The sequence below is a fragment of the Mustela nivalis genome, assembly GCF_964662115.1.
Source record: "Mustela nivalis genome assembly, chromosome: 4".
Taxonomy (NCBI): Eukaryota; Metazoa; Chordata; class Mammalia; order Carnivora; family Mustelidae; genus Mustela; species Mustela nivalis.
Window position 1 is genome coordinate 99,969,961 of NC_139023.1, and position 12,770 is coordinate 99,982,730.

A 12,770-nucleotide genomic window follows, 5' to 3' on the forward strand; every position below is an offset into this window, starting at 1 on the left:
AAACAATGAGCTCTTGATTTCAGCTCAGGTCATGATCTCAGGGTCATGGGGCTGAGCCCCTCATCAAGCCCTGTGTCAAGCTCTGGAATGAGCCCCAGATAGAGCCCTGCATGGGGCTCTGCGCTCAGTGGGAAGTCTGCTTCTCTCCCTCCCTCTCTCTCAGATAAATAAATAAATCTCAAAAAGAAAGTCTTCTCCATACTCAAAGTCAATTAGGTTTTCTCCTATATTACCTCCTAGGAGTTTTACTGTTTTGCATTTTACATTCAGGTCTATGATCTATTTTTGGTTAATTTTTGTGAAGGGCGTAAGGTCTGTATCTAGATTCTTTTTTTTTTTTTTTTTGTATGTGGATGACCAGTTGTACCATTTGTTGAAAAGATTACCTTGGCTCCATTGTCAAACATCAGCTGACTTTATTTATGTAGATCTATTTCTAGGTTCTCTGTTCTGTTCCATTGAAATATTTGTCTATTCTCTTCACCAATACCATGCTGTTTTGATTAATGTAGTTCTCTAGTAAGTGTTCAAGTCAAATAGTGCCAGTCTTCTGACTCTATTCTTCTCTTTCAAAATTGAGTTGGCTATTCTGGGTCCTTTGCTCTCCATGTACATTTTAGAATCAGTCAGTTGATACAACAAAATAACGTGGGGCTTCTTATTGTGACTGCATTGACCCTATTGTTCAAATTGGGGGAGAACTGACATCTTGACAATAGTGAGTCTTCTTACACGTGAACATGGAATATCTCTCCATTTATTTAGTTCTTCTTTGGTATCTTTCATCAGAGTTTTGTATTTTCCTCACATAGATCTTGTACATATTTTGCTAAATTTATTTCACTTATTTCATTTTGGGGGGTGCTAATGTAAATGGTAATGTGTTTTAAATTCAAAATCCCACTTATTCATTGCTGGTATATAGGACAGCAGGTGACTTTTACATATAAACCTTATATCCTGAAATCTTGTTATAATCATTAATGGCTCCAGTAAGTTTTTTTTGTTGGTGGTGGTGATTATTTCATATTTTTCTACAGACAATCATGTCATCCTAGTACTGGTTTCCACAGAGGTTTCTGCTCTGGTGAGTTGTAGTTCTCTGTATCTAACTATCTGCCTCTCCAATTTTGGAGGGAGTGGCTTTGCCCTGTGACTTCATTTCTCTGAGGAATCTAAGAGGAGTTGTTGATTTTTCTGTTTGTTAAAGTTCTTGTTGTTAGGACCACGTGGCAACTTCTAAGTTCTTTATTTGCCAAACTAGAAATCTAGGTTTTCTCCTTACCATCTTTTCAACAGTTGATTCTTTCTCATATTTCACTGCAGCGGGTGTTTCTTTGTAAAGCTTTGCAAATAACTGCATTCCTGTCACTATTAGAACTACATGTTCCGGGGTGCCTGACTGACTCAGTCAGTTGAGAATCTGACTCTTAATTTTGGCTCAGGTCATGATCTTGGGGTTGTGAGATCAAGCCCTGTGTCAGGCTTTGCACTCATCTCAGAGTTTGCTTGAGATTCTCTTCTCCCTCTGCCAATGCCCTGCTTGATCTCTCAAGTAAATTAATTAATTAAAAAAAACCTACATGTTCTAAAAGATTTCTCCCTTTACTTATTAATTCACAATTCTAATGCCTCTCCACTGTTAGAGTGACTTTTAGTATAGACATCTGTGCTAGTGAGACATACTTATATTCAAATAGAAGTAAAAAATCACATTATAAAGCTACACAATATTTTGAACCATCTGCCACTTTGCCTTCCTATTTCTGTAAATACGGAATTTACTATAAAATGAGACATTTAATAAGGCCAGATGAAATTGTTATTATTTTAAACTGCAAATGAATGAAGACTCTCTATGTTTTTTTCTCCTACCCCAGGGTGGTGGGGGCAGGGGGAAGAGACAATTTTGATGTTAACTTGTTATTGCCAACAAGGAGATTTTGGTTATTTTAGCAGCATAGATAAAATGGCTAGTTTCCCAGAAGTTTTAATCTATCTTTTTAAAAAATAAAAGGTAGGAGCTCAACATATGTTCATAAAACCTTTTCAAACTAAATTGCCTTTTTAAAATGTTTGAATAAATAATAGTAGAAGAAATTTAAAATCCCCAAAGAGCATCCATTATAAATTGTGTTTTTCCTAACCTCTTTGCCCAGAGGAAACCACTCTCACCAGTTTTCTTATAAATATTTCCAGAGATAGTCTATCAATATTATATTTTCACAAATGATGCTGATGATAATAATCACAAATGAAAACATTTATGCCAGACACTCTTCTAAGTATTTTACAGAAATTGATCTCTTTAATCCTCATACTAGTTGTATGAAATATGCTTAACCATATGATAGTATCTTTTAAAAATAAAGAAATGTTGGAACAGAGAGGTTGGGTAACTTGTCCAAGGTCACACAGCTAGTTGAGAAGAGCTGGGATTCTACTCCAGGTAGCTGACTCCATACTATATTTTCTGCATCAGTATATTGTCTACATACTCAGAACACTATTTGGACCTTTCATCTTTCACTTAATATTTTACCTTGGAGGTAATTTCTATTAATATATTTAGAATTAATCCATTCTTTCTAGTGGCTAAATACTATTGTATTATATCAGTTCCCAACCTGGAACACTTGGCCATGTCTAAAGATATTTTTTGGTTGTCACAACTGGAAGGGAAGCCCACTACTGACATCTAGTAGGTAGAGTTTAAGGACATCCCTGACAGCAAAGAATTACTTGGCTCAAAATGTCAACAGTAAAATGCTGGGAAACCCTTCAGTATACAAATCAAACAGTAACAAATCATACAGTAACAAATCATAACACAAAATTGATTTTCATTACCTAATGAATATACTGGTGATCCAAAATGAGTTCGACTCTAGAGAAGATTGAGATCTCCTCATTTTTAGGTAGAGAGGACTGACCAGCTTTGCCAAGTCTCCTGTTCCTTCTGGAGCAGTTAAAAAGAGCTGCTGGAGTGGACCATCTATGAAAATAAAGTAATAATTCCTTAATGAGTATTATTTAGATAATTTATATTTTATTATTCAAAAATTTAAAAAGTAATAATATGTGTTTGTGTTAATTCAAATACTACTGAAGGATATAAAGAAAAAGGAATTGCTGGTCTATATCAATTTCTTATGTATGCGCAAACATGTATATATGTATTTATTATAAGCATACCCATATAGCATTTTCCCACAACAATGAGCTCCTCCTACTTATCTAAACTTCCTTTCCCACCCTCACACTGCCATTCATCAGTTTATCAACCCAAGTCAACCCAAACAGATCTAACTCATTATTTTTAATCACCCTTTAATGTTATATACAGGTATACCAAAATTTATTCAGCTATTATACTACTCTGGCTCATTTAGATCATCTCTAGTTTTTACCATTAAATAATGCAGCAAATAGCATATTTATGTTTGCAACTTCTATAATTATCTCTCAAGGATAGATTCAACAAGGTAGATCGATTAGGTTAGAGGATATGCCCATTTTAAATTTGATAAGTACTGTCAGTGCATATGATTGCCTATTTGCTCACAGTCTGCTGAAAAAAAATTTTTTTTTACTGAATGACTGAAAAGAATTATAAATGAATAATGATAGAGACACAAATAATTATGGTGCTGCAATAGATGAATTCTCATATGGGTATTAAGAGATGGATTATTGTATAAATACTAACATGTGAAGTGCAGAGAAGGATTTACAACATGAAAATGTTTACAATACCAAGGGTAAAAACTGGAATGCTTTCTATGTAAAATTACATATGCATAGGGTTGAGAAATGGAAGAGTACGTGAACAAGTGAAGACAGTTTGAGTGATAGAAGTAGAGATAATTTTTTCTGTTTTTGTTCTTTGGTATTCTTATGTTGTTGTACAATAAATGCAATAAAAATGTGAACATTTAAATAATTAAGAGGCAAGATCAATATAAAACTTTTATCATATTTATTGGCTTTTCTCAATCTAGCCTTAATTTGCTATTTATCCCTTCCAACAGTCTCATGTTGTTGGGACTAGGTGCTTTAAAAAGATGATCTTTCCTTCATAGAGAATGGCATCGTGCTGAAAAATATCACTGGCACATCACATTTTGAAAATTAATGGTAGGTGCCAACCCAATAGATTGAGTACAGTCTCTTGAATTTGGACAAATGTTCATTTGTCTAAATTTCCTTTTTGCCCAAGTAGGTCATAAAATGTGACTTTCATTCATTTTCTTTTCTTCTGTAAGTTTTAATGATAAAAGCCAAAGTTTCGAAGATGATAAGATAGTAGAATTATGATAAGAAAAGTCTTTGTTCCTCTTGAAGCAGGTTTTGAAGGACAGGAAGACTTGGGTCTGGTCCAGAAGAGATGGGCCGAAGTATTCAGGCAAGAGCTTGACCTAAAGGATGAAAGCAGGCATGGCCCAGGGTATGTATGCCTGGTTCTGAGAGAGCCATCCAACTTTACAGGAGTTGCCCACTGTGATGTAATGGAAAATAAGGTTAGATAGGTAGAGGGCAGGGAAGGAGAAGAACAGGCACTGAAAGCCAGAGAGAAAAGAGTTTGTATTGAATGCATTAAATTGGATTGATTGAAATAAGGAGACACCGAGATCCTCAGCCAGGAAATGAGAAAAAGTGAACAGTTGTTATCTTTGCAAGGATGGAAAGGAATGTTCTTATTTAATTCTGGAGTAGGGGCAAGAGGGGCAAAACAGCATTTTGTCTCATTGCTTTAAATTGTTTTTAGTCACCAAGTTTGTTTTATTCTAATCTCCAAATAACACTGAAAGAATATATGGATTTGGTGGTTGGTTTTGTTTTAGATTTTATTTATTTGTTTGACATAGAGAGAGAGATCATGTGTAGGCACAGGGGCAGGCAGAGAGAGAGAGGGAAGCAGGCTCTCTGCTGAGCAGAGAGCCCAATGCAGGGCTCGATCCCAGGACCCCGAGATCATGACTTGAGCCCAAGACAGAGGCTTTACCCGCTGAGCCACCCAGGCGCCCCTGGTGGTTGTTTTTTTGTTTGTTTATTTATCAAATGCAATCATGGGTTAAAATATGTTGAGAAACACAGAATGTAAGCCCATATATTACTACTTTCCACTAATTAAAATAAGGGAATATAATACGAATAGTTTTCTTGACAGTTAAATTTTTCAAAAATGACCCACCTCTCCCTGTGCCCCGACACCCATCAGTTTCTGATCCTTACCGTATGTCTTCTGGGATTTACCTTTCTACATAAGAGTTCTATATTTATGATGCTCTATCTTGATATAGTATTTTATATGTGATTAACTGATCTTTTTACATTGATAAATGAAGATATAGCTCTTATACAACTACCCTGCTTCCCCTCCTTCCCAATATAATTGGATGGTAGGTACAGAAAGCTCCAGTTCTGATATATATGATACAATAAAACATATTATATTATATATATATAATACAATCCTAATATAATTAAACCACCGATTTATCTGTATTTTATCCCATATTTATATTATTTTGGCTGTCTACATATTTTTCACTGCTCAATCTAGTAGTATACCATGATTACTCTATCTTCTCTTTCCCTGGAGTTAATAACTGTCTCAATTATTCATTTTGGAGTCATCTAAATAAGCTTTCATATAACCCAATACTTGTCAGATAATCTGAATTCCATTTTTAGTTTATTTCCAGAAACTTTTGCTCTCCTGCTTCAATCTTGACTGATTGTTTTCTGGCCCCATTTTATGAATTGTTACTCTTCACTTTCGTTTGCTATTATACTGGGAAATTCCCTCACCCTCTTCTCTGTTGGATCCTTTGTTTTGGGAATTGTTTTCTTCTTTGAGGTTTTCTCTCTATTTGTTTGAGACTCTGAGCACCTAAGAATGGCTTTGAGTCTGCACAAAATGGCCATTCAGTTTCTGCAAGAAAGAGACTGGAGTCTTGTACCTGGCTGCAGGTGTTTAGGGACCCGGAGAGAGAACGAGGGCTAGTAATGGGTGAGGATGTGCTTCTTTGATAAATACATGGACTTCTACTTAATCTACCTATTTTTAGCCCCTCAGCTCCCCTGGAGCTTTCTGTACCTACTGTCCTTAACCTCAGAATCTTTTTGATTCAGGCTCCGCAGGAATCAATCTTAAGTCTGAAATGGGAGGGGAAGTCACCAGGCTCTTTGAGATCTAAATGTCTCTTAGGCAGACTTTTGAACGATTCTCTTAATCCCGGATCTGCACCTCACATTCCCTCTCTGCACATTCTCAAGTTTTGCAGGTTGGTTCTCTTTCTTCTTGCTGAAGATCTTCTAAGTCAACAGCTTTCCATCCTTCAAAGCATATTGATGTTTCCTATTCTCTGTGTCTTCTTTCCTGTTTTTTCTTTATATATATATATTTTAGGCCTATATATTTTAAATATGATTATTGTCACTTTAATAGGCTTCCAGGAGAGAATGGAAGCGATGCATTCTGTTCACCCTATTGCATCAGAAATCTCCATTTCTATTTAAAATCCTGTGATAGTACATTATTTTCTTTATCTTTCATTACAAAATTTGTCTTTCAAAGATAATTTTGGCAGAAATATTAAGTAATGCATTTTTTAATCATGAGGATTGAAATAAGAATAATATTATCATTCTTTGAGCTGCCTTTGAAAATGTAATTTTTAGTTGTTCACACGTGACTTTTTATCTTTCTCTTGAAAATCTTTTCCTTTCCCCAGTGCCTCCCCATGATCGGTTTATCAATTGATTCAACTACAAAATTCTTAAGTCTCTGCAAGGATCATCCCTCCCCATATTCTCCAATTCCTCTAAAACTGCATTTCTCAGTAAATTTACATTTGTTATTATAACTTCCCTCTTTAGTTATATTTCCAGAGAATACAGTGGCTGATATAAAACTGACAAAGTAAAAACAAGGCAATGGTTGGGTTACTAATTTTTGTACATATAACTCCAAGAATTTTATAATGCATTTTTAAAAAAATCCCCAACTTTAATATTATGTATGTCTGCCTTCATCTCTGGAATTATCTGTGTATTTATAGTTTATGAAGAAAGAAAAGGAGAAGTCATGGATAAAACTGTGTTAATGAATATGTGTTTTACCAATATAAAAATAAGGTGATAATAGTTTATATATAATTTAAATAATTAACATTTAAGAAATTAAACACCAAAGCAAGTAACCAAAAGCACCTTCTAGGTACCAACAGCTAGAATAGTCGTTCTTTGGCAATATTTCTAGTGACCAAGGATGACAGATTATCTCTATATGCTATCTAAATGGAAAAATAGTTGAGGTTTGACATGGCCAACAATTGGTATTGTTGATTTCTTCATTGAATTGACTGTTAGTAATGTATAAACATCATCAAATTTGCTATATTGTATATATATATATATATGTATATACAATATATATACATATATATATATATATATATATACACACACATACACTCTTTTATAAAGCCATTAATATTGAAAAATGAAATTTTAAATCCACTACAGACTTGCTTATACAAGCTCCTCTGTTATATCCCTTACAGCAGAGTCACCCTGAAATACAGTGGTTGCTCAATACATATCTGCTTGCCTTTTTGTTTTTTTTTTGTTTTTTTTTTTTTTGCAATCTGTTCAAGGCTTTTGGTATATAAAAAGTAGCTAAGCCATAAGGGAATTCTTCCAAACAGGGAGTACATATATCATGTAAGAATTATTTTTTATGTGCTGCAAAAAAAGTCAGGAGTGGATTCACTTATTCTGCACTGGGAAAAGCATTTTTCTGCTAGGTATGCTCTCATACACAGCCTCTAATTAATCTACTAAATTATCTGCTCACTTTTTATCTTCCACCTCCTATAAATAGTCTCCTTTCTCAGAACTTCAAATAAAAGCAAGCTAACTGCTTAGGCAGGATGCCCTGACCAGTTAAACCAGCCTCACTCTTAGCATACTTCTCTGCTTTGTTGACCTTCCTCTAGACCATCTAACATAAATATCTGTCTTTTTCCAAGTCTTACTTCCAGATAATGGAGACTGGTTTGGAAAAAGGATACATAAAACTCATTGGCTCTGTAATTATTTGGGGGATTTCCAATATGAACTCGATTTTGCTCCCTAGATACCCTCCTTCCCAACTGGCCATATAGACAATGTGAAACCTCTATCGCTTTAACCAAGCTTGTGACTGTTGACACACTTCCCTTATCTCTGCCCTATCAGAGGAAACAAAAAAGCAGCTTCCACTTAATGAGCACTGACTTCCAAGTGCTTGCAACCCAACTACACAGTGGGTCTCTTATTCCCCTTTTGTAGGTGAGAGAAGTGAACTTCATGGAGGAAAAGAAGCATGCTCAAGGGCACTCAGATCATACACACACAGAGCTCATCAGATAGCTCTGATTCATGCCTTATTATGTTTTGTCTTTGTTTTCCCTTTTATTATCTTCTAAAAGATGCTATTTGGGGCACCAGGGTGGCTCAGTGGGTTAAGCCTCTGCCATCAGCTCAGGTCATGATCTCAGGGTCCTGCGATCCAGTCCCACATCAGGCTCTCCGCTCAGCAGGGAGCCTGCTTCCCCCTCTCTCTCTGCCTGCCCCCTAGGTCTACTTGTGATTTCTCTCTCAGTCAATAAATTAAAAAATCTTTAAAAAAATGCTATTTGATCGGGACAAAAAAGATATACTATATATTATTGTTAAAACTAAATAATGAAATGAATGCCCACAATCTCATCGTTTAATTTAGGAACTGGAACATAGTCCTGTTGCATCTACGTGGGTTCTTCTCTCCCCCACTCTCTGGCCTCTCCTCCCTCCCAGAGGTTTTGTATTTATCATCCCCTTGCTGTTCTTTAGCTTTTTAAAAAATTTTTTATTATTTAGTTTTTTGTTCTTTAGCTTTTTGTTTCAAGAAAATTCAAAGCACAGAAAAGTTTTAAAAAGCTTACAAAAATTCCTGTGTACCCCTCAACCGATTCAGCAATGATCTGATTCACCGTATTTGTTTTCTCATTCTCTTTCTCTTATGCATATTGTTGTCTCTGAAGCATTTGAGAATAAACTGCAGATAGCATGCTCATTTGCCTCCAAGTACTTGAGTGTATGTTTTCTCAACATGAGAATTGAAAACAGTTATCAAAATCAGAAAATTTAACACTGCTTACATTACTCTATGATCTACAGTGTACTTTCACATTTCATCGGTTACTGTGATAAAAATATGCTTTATAGCCGTCCCGCTCCACCCCTCGCATAGCCCACACCCCCACCACGGGTTCCAGTCCAGGGTCACATATTACGTTGTCTCCAATCTCACTTGATCTGGAACAGTTCCTCAGGGTTGGTGTTCTCTGACCTTCACATTTTTCAACGGTTAGGCCAATTATTTTGTGACTGTCCCTCGGTGTGGGTTTTCTTCATAGAATGTTTCTTCATAATTAAATTTAGGTTGTGTGTTTTTGGCAGGATCATTATGTTAGTGAAGTCATGTCCTTTTCAGTGCAACACACAGGAAGTCCATATGTCATTTTTCTCCATTTTTTGGCGATGGCAACTTGGATCAGTTGGATAAGGTGATGTCCTCCAGGTTTATCCACTTTAAAAGCACTATCTTCCCCCTTTGGAAGTTAGTAAGTAAGTTGTGGAGACGTCTTTGAGACTATGTAACTATCCTGTTCATCCTCAGATTTCAACCCAATAGTTTTGGTATCCATTGACAATTTTGTCTGAGTCAATGACTACAATGCTTGCCAAATGGAGATTTTCTACCTCCATAATTCCTGCATGAGATTCTGCTATAAGGGAAAGCTTTTCCTTCTTCTTGGCTTATTTATTTATTATCAGTAGAAACTCATCTGTTTATTTAATCTAAGCTTGAACTTTCATCGCTGATCAGCATGGCCACATATGTCATAAATCAACTTTCCACGTGTTCCTGGATCTTTCTGGGCTCTCTTGTTCAGCTGGTCATTTGGTCTTACCTTTGCCAAAGCAACATTATCAATTATCATGACTTCACCATCAGTTTCAGTGTCTGGTTGGCCAAGTTTCCTCTTTTTATTAAGGAATGCCTTGGATATTTCCCCTTGCCATATAAAAAATCAGTAACAGCTGTCATGTTTCACAAAAACCTCTGTTGTGGGACGGCTGGGTGGCTCAGTTGGTTGGACGACTGCCTTCGGCTCAGGTCATGATCCTGGAGTCCCGGGATCGAGTCCCGCATCGGACTCCCAGCTCCATGGGGAGTCTGCTTCTCCCTCTGACCTTCTCCTCGTTCATGCTCTCTCTCACTGTCTCTCTCTCAAGTAAATAAATAAAATCTTAAAAAAAAAAATCTCTGTTGATATTTGGAATTATCTTAGTTCTGCAGGCCAATCTGGAGAGAATTCATTCTTATTGTATTATTTATATTTACATGAATATTAGTAATATGTATTATGATATATATAACCCAAAGTCACCCAGTAAGTACATTTTTGTAAATTAAGTTTTGTTGTAAGCATCTTCTGTTGTCAACACTTAATTAATACATTTTATTTAATATGTTTAATTATGAAATAGAATACATTTATTTCTTTAACTGAATTAATTTAATATATTCCACCATATAGAATACACTATATTCCCCTCAATAAATCACCCTTTAGTGGACATTTTTGGTGGGGTTTTTGTTTGGTTGTTTTGTTTATTGCTGCTATTCTAAGCAATGCCTCAATGGTAATAACTGCTAAATTCTGTGGATATCATTATGTCCAAGTGAAGACCCTGTAGCTCCTCAGATTTAAGTGACCCACAAACTGCTGGTGGCTGGAAAAGCAGGAAGGAGCTAAATCACGATCCATCCTGGGTCTGCGCTTGGCAGAGTAGGAGACTCCGGGGGCCTTCCACTCCCACCTCCGCAGCTCAGTGATGTGGGGTTCAGGGAAAGTTACTTCACCTCGGGTTCCTCATCTGCAGAACAGGGTAACCCCTATCTCAGAGGGATGTGCTGAAGACCACAGGAGCTAATGTAATAATGTATTTGGTCCTTACCCTAGCACATCATTTTTTAAAAACAATTATTTATTTATTTGACAAACAGAGATCACAAGCAGACAGGGGGACAGGCAGAGAGAGAGGAGGGAAGCAGGCTCCCTGAGTAGAGAGCCCAATGCGGGGCATGATCCCAGGACCCTGGGATCATGACCTGAGCCAAAGGCAGAGGCTTAACCCACTGAGCCATCCAGATGCCCCACATAATGTTTTTTTAATTCAAATTTTAGTTAGTGAACATACAGTGCAATATTGGTTTCTGGAGTAGCATTCAGTGATTCATCAGTGATTCATACAATACCCTATACCCATCACAAGCGCCCTCTTTAATACCCATCACCCATGAGCCCATCCCCAACCCACCTCCCTTCATCAACCCTTGGTTTATTCTCTATCATTAAAAGTCTCTTACAGTTTGTTTCCCTCTCTCCTTTTTTTCTTTCCCCCCTTCCCATATGCTCATGTTTTCTTTATTAAATTCCACATATGAGTGATGTCATATGGTATTTGTCTTTCTCTGACTTATTTCTTAGCATAATACATTATAGCTCTATCCATGTTGTTGCAAATGGCAAGGTTTCCTTCTTTGGGATGGCTGAGTAATATTCCATTGTGTGTGTGTATATACACTGGACCTCTTTTTTTTTTTTTTTTAAAGATTTTATATATTTATTTGACAGACACAGCAAGAGAGGGAACAGAAGCAAGGGGAGTGCGAGAGCGAGAAGCAGGCCATCCACTGAGCAGGAAGCCTGATGTAGGACCCTGGGATCATGACCTGAGCTGAAGGTGGACACTTAACTGACTAAGCCACCCAGGTGCACCTATACCACCTCTTCTTTATCCATTCATCTGTTGATGGACATTTATACTCTTCTCCATAATTTGGTTATTGTTGATAATGCTACTGTAAACACTGTGGTGCATGTAAGCCTTCAAATCTGTAGCTTTATATCCTTTGGCTAAATACCTAGCAGAGCAACTGCTGGGTCATAGTGTAGTTCTATTCTTAACTTTTTGAGGAACCTCCATACTGTTTTCCAGAGTGGCTGCACCAGCTTGCATTCCTACTAACAGCGTTAAGAGTGTTCCCCTTTCTCCACATCCTTGCCAACATGTTTTTTCTTGCGTTTTTAATTTTAGTCATTCTGACAGGTGTGAGGTGGTATCTCATCATTGTTTTGATTTGTATTTCCCTGATGCTGAGTGATGTTGAGCATTTTTTCATGTGTCTGTTGGCCATCTGGATATCTTCTTTGGAAAAGTATCTATTCATGTCTTCTGCCCATTTCTTAACTGGGTTATTTGTTTTTTGGGGTATGGAGTTTGGTAAGTTCTTCACAGACTTTAGATACTAACACTTTATCAGATATATCCTTTGCAAATATCTTCCCCCATTCCACAGGCTTCCTTTTACTTTTGTTGACTGTTTTCTTCACTGTGAGGAAGCTTTTCATTCCGATGAAGTCCCAATAGTTCACTTTTGCTTTTGTTTCCTTTGCATTTGGAGATGTGTCTAGTAAGAAGCTGCTATGGCTGTGCTCAAAGAGGTTTCTGCTTGTGTTCGCCTCTAGGATTTTGATGGAGTCCCGTCTCACATTTAGGTCTTTCATCCATTTTGAATTTATTTTTTGTGTGTGGTGTTAGAAAGTGGTCCAATTTCATTCTTCTGCATGTTGCTGTCCAGTTTCCCCCACACCATTTGTTGAAGA

The 12,770-nt window shown here is 36.7% G+C and overlaps 1 protein-coding gene across 1 annotated transcript in view; it reads right to left on the reverse strand.

The window, feature by feature from the left end:
• Positions 1-12,770, reverse strand: part of SGMS2 (sphingomyelin synthase 2) — a 168,598-nt gene that overhangs the window by 128,318 nt on the left and 27,510 nt on the right. Inside the window, exon 3 of the mRNA XM_082728582.1 lies at positions 2,851-2,995. The gene's annotated coding sequence lies outside the window, so the exon portion shown is untranslated. The remainder of the gene's footprint in view (positions 1-2,850; positions 2,996-12,770) is intronic.